We start from the raw sequence: 12907 nt of genomic DNA, 5'->3' as shown, positions 1-12907 counted from the left end.
CAATTGTCATAACAGCAGCAATAGTTTTCCAGAGTAAGAGTGGATATAACTACAGGCAATGTGACACAGAAGAAGAGGAAGGTTTGTGGAGTTGTCAGCTCTACATCAACTGATATATCAGTAACGCTTTACAATAAGGTCTCATATGTTAAGATTAGTTCATATATTAAATAACATGAACTAGAAGAGAGTAATTTATTAATATTTGTTAATGTTATTTGATAAAAATACAGTTTATTGTTTCTTCATGTTAGTTCAAAGAGCATTAACTAATGATAAATGCAAACTTGATTTTAAAAATTAGTAAATGTTGACATTAAGAATTAAGATGAATAAATACAGTATGTATGCAGATAAAGCTGGACAGGACGGACGGACAGATTAGATATAGTCTATATTAGATATAGTATACATTTTGCAGCAAAAAAAAAAAAAAGGTATGCATTTCTAAAGCTATGATTCTACAGAAAGATCTACAAAATGGCAGCTGCTACAGACAGCACAAGCTTTGACAGACTCATTTCATGCTGACCCTGGTTACACCTGGTATTGGTAAAGACTTGAGATATGTCATTTGATCATGTTGTGTTTGACTCAGGGGCACATGCAGTATTTCCTGTGTGCATTAATTTTCTTGACACTTTCTCTTGATTTACACAGGGTAACGCCCCAAGGTCAGCAAATGACAACAGTTATAAAGCCAAAAAAAATACTTGTACGCCAAAAAAAAAAAAAAAAAAAAAAAATATTTAATGATCTGAATCCTTAAAATTAACTAAAGAACATGCACTAAAGCACAGCACCTAATGTTCTCAACACCTCTGATGACAGGCACAAATGGCCTCTTAAAGGGGTGATTACATGAGAAATCAAATTTGCCTTGATCTTTTAACATATAAGATCTTTGTGCCATTAAAGGATTAGTTCACTTTCAAATTAAAATTTCAAGACAATTTACTTACTCTCATGTCATCCAAGATGTTTAGAAATTAAGGTTTTTGATGAAAACATTCCTGTATTTTTCTCCATATAGTGGACTTCACTGGACTCCAAATGGTTGAAGGTCAAAATTACAGTTTTAGTGCAGCTTCAAATCGTTCTACACGATCCCAGGCGAGGAATAAGGGTCTTATCGTTGCGAAACGATTGGTCATTTTCTAAAAAAAAAAAAAAAAAAAAATAAAATATAATAATAATAATAATAATAATAATAATAATAATAATATATATATATATATATATATATATATATATATATATATATATATATATATATATATATATATATATATATATATATATACACACACACTTTTAACCATAAACGCTTGTCTTGAACTAGCTCTCTTCTTCTTCTTCTTCTTTTTATTAGAATTCCGGCAGTGTAGATGCTGCTAAATGTATTACTGCCCTTCACAGGTCAAAGTTTGAACAAATTGTATACTTGCACTAGCATATTGTATATGACAATTTAGTTCAAACTTTGACCTGTGGAGGGCAGTAATACACTTAGCAGTGTCTACATTGCCGGAAATCTAATAGAGAAGAAGACGACAGCTAGTTCAAGGCAAGTGTTTATGGTTAAAAGTATATAATTTTTTTTAGAAAATGACAGATCGTTTTGCTAGATAAGCAAATTCCCCTTATTCCTCATCTGCGATCATGTAGAGCCCTTTGAAGCTGCAGTGAAACTGTAATTTTGACCTTCAACCGTTTGGAGTCCACTGAAGTCCACTATAAGGAGAAAAATCCTGGAATGTTTTCATCAAAAACCTTAATTTCTTTTTGACTGAAGAAAGAAAGACATAAACATCTTGGATGACATGGGGGTGAGTAAATTATCAGGAAATTTTAATTTGAAAGTGAACTAATCCTTTAAAACATCCTGCAAGTTTCAGTGCTTAAAATGTCCTCCTCATTATAAATCTAGCTCAAAAACAGCTTTTTTTGATATTGCAGGATCTGTGATGTCACATGGGCAAATACATTTGCATATGACTGCCTCCAGAGCAATACACAGACAAATAGTGATACATCATTGCACCACAGGCCCCGCCCACTGGCGTTCAGTCATTTAACGGGTGACATTTGCCTACACTGGATGTGAGCGTTGCGTCAAAAGCAAATAGAACCCATTATAATCACTGACGCTGTCTACTCTAGATACAGTATACAGATACATGTTCGATTTCTGTCGTACTCCACGCACTTGAGTCTGCTGACAACAGAACAAATGGAAGAGTAAAAGAATGTTTGCTTTGACGCGTCCAGTTTAAATAGCTTGTTTGCGTCTCTGTACAGATTTCAGAAGTATCCCAGCATCAGAAACAAGTGGATGGTTTACTTTTAATGCCATCATAGATGAGCACGCTTGGATTTGTTTGATTGCTCAGATTGACAGGTCTTGATTTACCGTGCACAGCTGAAACAGCGCTGAAAGATCATCACTCATCCACCAGGATCTTATTGTTGTTTATTCTATGTACGTTTATTGTGATGTTTACACAAGTAAGTAGTTCCTATGTTCATTAAAATAATATGTTTGGAGGGTTTTTGGACCCTTGTTCAATTATTTTTTGGACCCTTGATTAATTATCATGTTTTGAAATAAAGGGCTAGCCTACCTAATCCATTGCATGGCTTGAATACATTAACACATTTAGATTAGAATATGTAACTACGGCACACTCACTTCATTTTTTCTTTGTGTCTACTGCACATGTTTTTCGTGCAAATGTAAGCACTCTAATAATGACCTTGCTTAATCAACCATAGATACAATTTTATCAATTAAATGATCGACATATTCCCGACAGTATCCCTAAGACATACTATGCAGCATTAACATTAGCATTAATATCTTAAAATCAACATAAACGGTTGTAACTGATCCTACATACAACCCTGATTAAATAAGTGCTTTGATATGTACAAAGCTACAGCAATATCCAGTCTAAACCCCCAGTCCTTATAGTCAAGAACTTCAAAGTCAGTTGAGAGATTTATTACTTATATTGATGACCACTGAAATGGCCACAGATGCATTATGGTAATAATTCAGAGGAGAACTGACATGAGCAAGTGTAGGCAGATCCTCAACACCTCAGCCACACTTGCTCTTACAGCCCTCCATGTCTCTGAAGGGTTCTCAGGAGGAGGATTTTTCATGTTAAGGTCACAATAGCAAACCCTAAACAATGGCCTGTCCACAACCTGAAACATTCCAGTGGCTCGTAAATACAGCTGTTTCATGTTTTCCCAAAAGGAAAAGGGAAAAACATTCTTAACTTTTTAGGAGAATGTTGAAAATTGGGAGAATTAGGAGAATGCAAAAAAATTTATTTGTAAAGCTTAATTCTCAAACAACAGAAAAGCACATTGAGACATTGGGCATTGTGAAATGAGCCGTTTGTGTAACTGCCAAAAGCGGTAGCTTCCAAAATAATTCAATTCCAGCTTGTCACTGGCCAAGACAACACCACAGAATTATGCATTCCTTTCTTAACTTTTAAGAACTTTTATGAATATACACACACACTTTGGGTTTCCATGTTTTATGGGGATTTTCTATAGACATAATGATTTTTATAATTTACAAACTCTATATTTTAACACCCTAATCCTAAACCTACTCCTTAACACAACCTTCACAAAAAACTTTCTGCATTTTGACATTTTCAAAAAACATCATTCTATATGATTAATAAGCCGTTTTCCTCAAGGGGACCAAAACATGTCCCCGCAAGGTCAAAATTTACTGGTATTACTATATTTGTGGGGACATTTGGTCCCCATAACGTAGGGTTTACCAGGACCCCACATCACACATTATCTTAATATCTTTAATGTCATTAAAAATAATGATAGTTTATCAGATATGCTGCACTCACTGTTAACTTATTAGTATAAGTTTAACTTAATTTGTTTATGACATTACTACTCATATTGACACTTCTTTTTAAGACATTTTTTAGACGTTTTCTGGGGTCAGTTGCACTAACTTAGCCACTATGTTAAGACTGTTTTAAGAACTAGTTTGACCAACTATCAGTTAGATAAGACGTAACCAGTCTTACTTTTATTCAAACTTCTATTCAAATTAGACCGATTTACCTTTTATGTAACTGACTTTAAAAAGTTAGGACCAGTATTTAAGAAAAAAAAATTAGATGACTAACTTTTAAGACTAGCCTAAGCAGTTTATGCAACTAACTACTGAACTTGGTGGTTTGAATTCTTTAATGAGGTTCTAGTCTGACTATGTAAGTGTTGATGTTGATTCAGGATTCATTCACACTAGCACTTCTGATGTGCAGCCAGGTCAGTTTGGATGACGTGAATGTTTTTGTATGAACTCTTCAAAAGATGTGGAGTACAATTCATGTGAACTCCAGCATGGTTCGCCATTGAATATGCATGTTAGGAACACAGAGAACACTTTTAGTAACAAAACTATCTACAAAAAGTGACAGGCACAAGAGCACATTAACCAGTCCATATAAAATTTAAATCAAGCATCGCGTTAGTTCAGGCAGGCCACGTCAGTCAAGCTCGCACCAGCTGACAGTCAGCTGTTTCATGACGCCTACCAATCCAGTTGTGACACCCATCACAGCGGTTCATTTAAATGCCCATTCATTCTGCCTCTCTATTGCTTAGCTGCACGCTGCATTTAACTCCCTCCTCCATCCCCAACTCCACCTATCTGGGTACTTTAACCTAATCTGTTGTCTGTTATGACTGTCTTGCATACAGTAATTTTATTTTCTCCCTGTGTATTTTGCTGTTTAAACAACACTAATGTATTGTGACTGTAACCATGTATGTATGTTTACTGGATCTGTTCTGTACCCCAGGGGGGTTTGACTTGCTGCTCTCCCCGCTCTGTCCAAGCAGGGCTGCATGGACAGGCATGTGGAGTTTGCCCAGAACAGATTCATACCGCCAACACTAACTGTATGCATTATCATTTGTAATAAATATACATTTGACGAAAGTGGCTTGACTGAAATGCATATGTTATTCAGGCAGGAGTGCATAGGTAACAACAGAATTTAGAAAATGTGAAAAACATGTGATTGAAATTAGACTGGAAAAGTCTGTTTGATTCAGATATTTCAGATGTTCAGATTTTCAATTAGAGTGAAGCTTAAGTTTCCTAATGCAGATCGTTTTCGAGCTTTTTTTAAAAGTAAAGTCAACTAATCACACTTCACAATGTACTTATTTGTAAATTTGTATCCATTTAATCATGGAATATTTAAAGGTCCCGTTCTTCGTGATCCCATGTTTCAAACTTTAGTTAGTGTGTAATGTTGTTGTTAGAGTATAAATAAAATCTGTAAAATTTTAAAGCTCAAAGTTCAATGCCAAGCGAGATATTTTATTTAACAGAAGTCGCCTACATCGAACGGCCAGTTTGGACTACATCCCTCTACTTCCTTCTTTAATGACGTCACTAAAACAGTTTTTTGACTAACCTCCGCCCACAGGAATACACAAGAGTTGCGTTTGTAGAGTGTGTTTGTCGCCATGTCGTCGAAACGCTGTTATTTTCATCCCGCAGTCCAATCACCGGGTCTGATTCCGGCTCAAATTGATAGGGTAAAATTAAAGACATGTTTACAATAACACTGAGCGCGTGCATCTCCACGTTATGGTAAGAGGCGTGACTTTTCCGGGCACGGTGCGCTCAGAGCTGTCGAATCACAACACAGGAACCGCTGGCACAATCAGAACTCGTTACGTATTTCTGAAGGAGGGACTTCATAGAACAAGGAAGTCATCAGCCCGTTTTTATGACAGTGGAAACAGCGGTATACAGATAAGTAAATTATGTGAAAAATACTGTGTTTTTTTACACGCGAAACATGAACACATGTTATATTGCACACTATAAACACAATCAAAGCTTCAAAAAAAACACGAAAAACGGGACCTTTAAATAACATTTGACATCTCTTAGAGGACATGAAGAAAATAACAGTAATGCAAATATCTTTTCAGCATCCATAAAAGATGGTGCTCAGTTTGTCCATTAACAATCGCATTGCCCTCCATCATCTTCACTCATCACCAATGTGACATTACCGCTAATCAGATTCCTTTTCATAATACGAACAGAAAAAGAGACGTGTGCATCTGAACACAAGTTAATTTTGTTATGCTCCTGTGAGAGAGAAACACGAGTATGATGTAGAGGAAGGTTCAGAGTGTAAAACTGCACTTATCAAATTTAATCTGACATCATTAAACATTAAAGACATCATTCTCTGCAAGCAACAACTAAAAGCCCTGAAAACCATTTAACTCTGAAAAATTACATATTATTAAATTATGACATATTATCGTATTAACCACCCGCTAGTAGTGCAGAAACTTTTTACAGTTTTTATTTTTTACTATATGCAGTGTTAAAAAAAGCACTAAAAGTTCTTAGAACATATCATTCTTCATTAATACTGAAAGATTTCTTCATAAAAAAAAAACAAAGTGCCATACAACAATTAGGAAAATACAGTAAAAGAAAAAAAAACTGCAACCTATAATAGAATAACAGACTCACAGAAGTAAAACAAATCATACAACTAAAACTTCTATATATCTCAGGCAACACTATATAGGCTAAAGAGAAACAATGTGTCTTCAACCTAGATTTGAATATGGACAATGTGGAAGAAGACCTAACAAAAAAAATTGTGTTTGTGTGTATATTTATTTTTTAATTAAATGTTATACATATATTCCAATATTTCATAAAACTTGTTTGAGCTAAAGACCAAAATATCCAATGACCCAGAACAGCACCACTGTAGAGGTGTGCACAAAGAGAAAAAAATGTCAGGCAGATTCTTCCTCTCTAAATGGGAGGTTCTTGGCAAATAAGCTTCAATGACCAGTCCAGAACCTGTTGAGTCCGGCTTCACTAAAATAGAGGTGGTGTGGCCTGTTGAGACGAGTTAAACTGTTAATGAGAAGGCAGCCAGACATTGCTTCTCCAAATGCCTGAGCCATAGTAAGAAAAACGTGGAAGTAGTTGTGCTACTCGAACCCAGTATTTTATTTAAGGGTCTTATTGGTTTATTTATGGGTGATGCTGGTCAGGCTAAAAATGCTCCTTATATTGTGAAAATAATAATATGGTAACACTACACTTTGCAATAAGGTCTCATTTCTTAACATTAGTTAATGTATTAACTAACATGAACTAACAATGAGCAATACATTTGTTACATTATCTTTGTTAATGTTAGTTAAAGGTGCCCTAGAATTGAAAATTGAATTTACCTTGACATAGTTGAATAACAAGAGGACGGAAATGACATACAGTGAGTCTCAAACACCATTGTTTCCTCCTTCTTGTGTAAATCTCACTTGTTTAAAAGACCTCCAAAGAACAGGCGAATCTCAACATAACACTGACTGTTACGTAACAGTCGGGATCATTAATATGTATGCCCCCAATAATTGCATATGCCAGTCCATGTTCAAGGCATTAGACAAGGCAGGCAGTATGTGCACAGCTGAATCAACAGACTAGGTAAGAAAGCAAGGACAACAGCGAAAAATGGCAGATGGAGCAATAATAACTGACATGATCCATGATATCATGATATTTTTAGTGATATTTGTAAATTGTCTTTCTAAATGTTTCGTTAGCATGTTGCTAATGTACTGTTAAATGTGGTTAAAGTTACTATCGTTTATTACTATATTAACGGAGCCGTCGCCATTTTCATTTTTAAACACTTGCAGTCTGTATAATGCCAAAACACATCTTCATTTTTTATAAATCTTTCCAACAGTGTGTAATGTTAGCTTTAGCCACGGAGCACAGCCTCAAACTCATTCAGAATCAAATGTAAACAACCAAATAAATACTATACTCACAAGATCCGACGCATCCATGCCGCATATATGACGAACAGTTTGTAAAGATCCATTTGAGGGTTATATTAGCTGTGTGAACTTTGTTTATGCACTGTTTTATAGTCGCGAGCTCGGGGGCGGGGAGCGCAAGGACTTAAAGGGGCCGCAGCCTGAATCGGAGCATATTTAATGATGCCCCAAAATAGGCAGTTAAAAAAATTAATTTTAAAAAATCTATGGGGTGTTTTGAGCTGAAACTTCACAGACACATTCAGGGGACACCTTAGACCTATATTACATCTTGTGAAAAAACATTCTAGGGCACTTTTAAGAAAAATCCAGCTGTTTATTGTTTGTTCATGTTAGTTCACAGTCCATTAACTAATGGTAACAAACACAACATTTGATTTTAATAATGCATTCATAAATGTTGAAATTAACATTAACTAAGATTAATAAATGCTGTAGAAGTTAGTTCACTTTAACTAAAGTGTGAACTAATGTTAACTAATAAAACCTAATTACACTCAAAAAATTAAGCCTTTATTTTACGATTTACACAATATAATTAATAGTAAAATTCCATCAAATTAAATTGTATAAGCCTTGCATATTTTAAGTGAATAATTGATTAAGGATTGTTCAGTTATCCAATTAAAATACGCAAGAATTATTCATTGTCTTTAATATTACTATTACGTTTAATTACATTACTATTAATTAAATTGCGTAAATCTTAAAAAAAAAAAAAAAAAAAAAAAAAGACTGCTATACTACGCACCTTTTCCTAAGAGATCTTCATTATTTCCCTGTTTGAAACCTTATCCCTATGAAGGTTAGTCATAATCCTTTCTCCTTGTGGCAACATACAGCCAGAGTTTCATTTTTCAGCTCTATTCAGAAGATTTGAGGTGGAACTCTGCTAAAAGTTCTTGCCAGAAAATGTCTGGAGTTTGTGTAGCTCAGAGGCATACAGTCTATTAAATAATATTGAGTTTTATCAAAAATCACACGCAACCTGTCAAGAACATGTCCAACTCATATTTCATTTTCAAAATAAACCTATTTTTAGGAACATTACCATTTTCTGACATTATTTTCATGTCAATTAAGCTTATTTCCATATCATTTAAAGATACAACATGATTCATTTTAGTTGCAAAATTTAAAAAAAATCAATCTCTCTCTCTGTCCTGGATAATATGTATAACAAATAATATGGTATAATGTTAATTCCTATGGTGAGACAGTATTTTCGCATTTAAATTACTCTTTAAATAAAAAACTGAATATTATGTTTCAAAACCTTTTGAAACTCAAGCAAACTGATTTGAAGATCTGTCTCTCCTACAAACTTAATGAAATGTTTTAGAGCAAATAATAATAATAACAACAATAACACTGCTTTGAGTTTTGCAAATCTATGAACCACTTGACTTGATGGATTTCAAATATGATAGCAGACAGTTATATGATCTGTTCTTCAGATGACCAATACCAGAAACAATCTAGACATAGAGAGTCTGGCTGATATCACCACACCCTTTATCTGAGCCAGAAACCCCTCCATCAGACAAAGGATTTGAATGAAACAATAAGGGGGGGGGGGGGGGGGGGTCTATTTCAGACACTAAATGTCTCAACACTTACTGATCAGCATATGGTTGTATTGTGATAAACTGAGGTCAGTTGTGTTTATAATAAATAATTTCATGCCCAGTTTTAAAGACATAATTGAATAAAGGTGTGGATGACCAGTTTACTTTAATAAAGTGTCAGATTTTACATGTAAAATAATGTGTTTCTGACCTTAGCCAGATATTGGACACCTTGCTGAAAACTCATGGTAACCACAGAGTGGCAAAAGTTACTACATTCTTAGAAATACAGGCTGTAAAAGGGTGTTTTTACAGCGATGTCATAGAAGAACCATATATATATATATATATATATATATATATATATTTATATATATATCATTCCTAATGTAAAATCATAAAAAAATAAAATTTATAAATAAACTTGGTGGTTCATACCAAGCAGTAAAATGTATATTACTTTGGTACAGCTAGTACAGTATTTTATCAGTGGTTTTATGGTGGTTACCATGGTAAATTGGGAAGGGAATGTTTGGTTGTAACATGAAGGGGGGGAAAATATATATATTTTTAACTTTTTTTTTGTAGTTTGTGCTCAAAGAGAAAAGGCTTCATAATTAAAGTTAAAGGCCAAATTTTGTCCTGTATTAGATGCAGTAATCATTAACGTCATTTAAAACAATAGAGATCTGTGGGTGTACCTACTTAACCATTTTTTGGGGATAAATATGTACCCAGAAGTGACCAAAATCACTTCTGGGTACATGCATACATACATACAAAAAAAAAAAAAAAACACTTTATTTTGGGGACGTAATCATTAAAAAAAAGTTAGTAAAAGTTTTTGTTGTTTGTTTTATTAAAAATTCAGAAAGTTCTGTTAGGATTAGGTTTGGTATTAACATTAATAGCTGTAAAGTTATATAAAAACAATTACATTTGAATGTGTGTGTGTAAGGAGAGAGATTGTGTGAGCTAGTGCTGTCTAGCACATTCTTCTGGATTGTCCCAGCAACCACAGCACGTCAGCCTGATTATTATTCACGATTGCTTGTGAGAGAAGAGAAGATTATTGCTCTTAACTACCCGAACTTATTATTGTATGGATTAGTAAACAGCGGTTTAAAACAGCACTGAACAAAGATGAGCACATAAACGAAACAAAAATCCCGAAGCAAACAAGGCAAAACTCTGATAATATACATTAAAACCTACCTCTCACACAGAGCACGGTGACTTGAACTCTTCCTTGTACAAAGTGTTATTCCGTTTTCCCCCGAAACGCGCAAAATTCCGAAAATTGATGCGTGGGAAAAGAGTAGCACTTGATAAACATGATCCAAACTGCGCAATGAAGTGAGGAGGAGGAGTATACATGTGCCATCCAGCGGTGAAGAGACAGACTTCACTACAACCATACAGCGAATTTACACTACTATGGCGAAGGCTTAAGCTTATTTGATTATTAATCAGTGGACACTGACGTTGGGTGGTCACTGATGGAGCATCCAATCGCATAACATAATTAATATTAATGAACGAAGCTCTGAAAAATGTATTTATTTTTTTATCAATACGAAAAATACAGAGATGACATGTTTATAACACACAACTTTGTATACAATACACAAAATTTATCCACGCTATGTTCAATGTCATCAGAATACAGAGGAGAAAAAAATAATTAACAATAATAAATAATAATAAATAACTAAAGACTGAAAAAGACAAAAAAAAAAAGAAGGCAGAGAAAAAGAACACTAGGGTAAGGTATTAATTTATACATCAATTAGGGTATACAAATTAAAGTCATTGCAAATTTAAGTCGTTCTGCTTGCTATATTTTAAATTATTTCAAGAAGACAAGAAAGGTTGGCTTGTTGGTGGCAAACTTACATTTGTGGATATAAAATTTGTAAAGAAGATAAATTAAATGTATAACAAAGCAAGCATTGTTTTTTGTAGAGTCCCAATCATAGTATCCAAAAATAATGTCTTTAAAAGTTATGGATAAATAAATGTGTCAATATTTTTCCAAAGCTGTTGAGTATAGTAACATAACCAAAAATATCAGTTTTATATATTTTCATGAAATGTTTGCGGATGCAATAATTTGCCAGCCGATGGCAGCCTTGTCCCTTACTGTCACACTCTGTTATTCCTCAACTCCATTTCCCATTACTCTCTGCTCATTATTAGTTTATTAGTTTCAGCTGTTTCTTGTTTAAACCATGTCATTAACTTTTATACTCCTCTGGGCTGTGTGACAGTATGAAGTCTTGTTTTGTATAGACCTTGGGTGCTTCTCATTATCCCTCCTCGTCTCCTCGCTCCTCCGTCCTCCATCCTATGACCCGGAAAACGATCGAGCTCAGCCATCTTGAAGGACATATCAATTCTCTAATTGCACCGCGAGGAGGCGAGGATCGAGGAGTGAGAAGGCTTTCTGAGGAGTCATGAGTGAGGATACACCGGTGCATCCTTTGCGGGTCTTTCTCGTCGAGAAACCTGACGCAGGCATACATTCTCCTCCCCCTTCATATCTGTCACAATAATTTAAATGTATGCTTTTCTTTTACAGTTTAAATAAACTTTATACCTCATATATTTCAACGGGGCATCTTGCTTTATTAATATTTATTATAATTGTTTAAATAACCAAACTTTAACAACATGTGGATAGATTCCTCGAGTGCAACTGATGACGCTTTGAAGTGACGCTAAAGAGAGCGAGGATATATCATTTCACTTGATTCAATTCCTCCATCCTCGCATCTTTTCCGTGCGTCCTTCCCTCGCATCCTGAAGGGGTGGAGCTAAGACGCGAGGAAGGAAACGAGGATGCACAAATAAGAATTGAGAAGCACCCCTTATTTACCAGAGAAACGAGCGCGCCGCCATCTTTATAAAATTGTCTTTGAACTTCCATTTTGCGGTAGCTCTCTGTACATTTCTATGGCATCGCTGTCAAAGAATAATTAGTTGGTTAAGTGGATTTACTTGTTGTAGAGTTAATGAAAGTTATTATGAGCATTGTTATGTTTAAAGCAGATGTCTTAACAAATGTCAGTAGATCGGGAAGATTTTAAAACGAGCAGTTCATTCATAAATGTAATATCGCTGTGGAAATACAAACCGGAAGTCAAAAGACAATGAGCGCAACGCTGAAAAGGGGCGGGGCTACATAAGGTCTATTAAGCCGAGTTCAGACTGCACGATTTTCAAAGCAGTCGGGTCACTGTTCTTTTCACACTGCATGACTATCTTGGCCAGCATTCAGTCGCTGCTGTGTTCAAACTGCACGATGGATCGGCGACAGAAGGTTTCACACTGCATGACTTTACAATAGGAAGAATCGCCGACAACTCTGTCTGGCACGCAAATTACGTTTCACAACCAAACACACGCGAGATGTGACAAGGAAACAACACGATATCACG

General features: G+C 35.0%; 1 protein-coding gene across 2 annotated transcripts in view; it reads right to left on the bottom strand.

Moving 5' to 3' along the window:
- ankrd6b (ankyrin repeat domain 6b) overlaps window positions 1–10908 on the bottom strand; it is a 44952-nt gene extending 34044 nt beyond the window's left edge. For both annotated transcript variants that reach the window (XM_048206223.1, XM_048206224.1), the window contains exon 1: window positions 10683–10908. The gene's annotated coding sequence lies outside the window, so the exon portion shown is untranslated. The remainder of the gene's footprint in view (window positions 1–10682) is intronic.
- Window positions 10909–12907: the final 1999 nt, after the last annotated feature.

This window comes from Megalobrama amblycephala, linkage group LG11 (assembly GCF_018812025.1).
Source record: "Megalobrama amblycephala isolate DHTTF-2021 linkage group LG11, ASM1881202v1, whole genome shotgun sequence".
NCBI classification, from domain to species: Eukaryota; Metazoa; Chordata; class Actinopteri; order Cypriniformes; family Xenocyprididae; genus Megalobrama; species Megalobrama amblycephala.
This window is presented reverse-complemented; position numbering and strand designations above follow the sequence as displayed.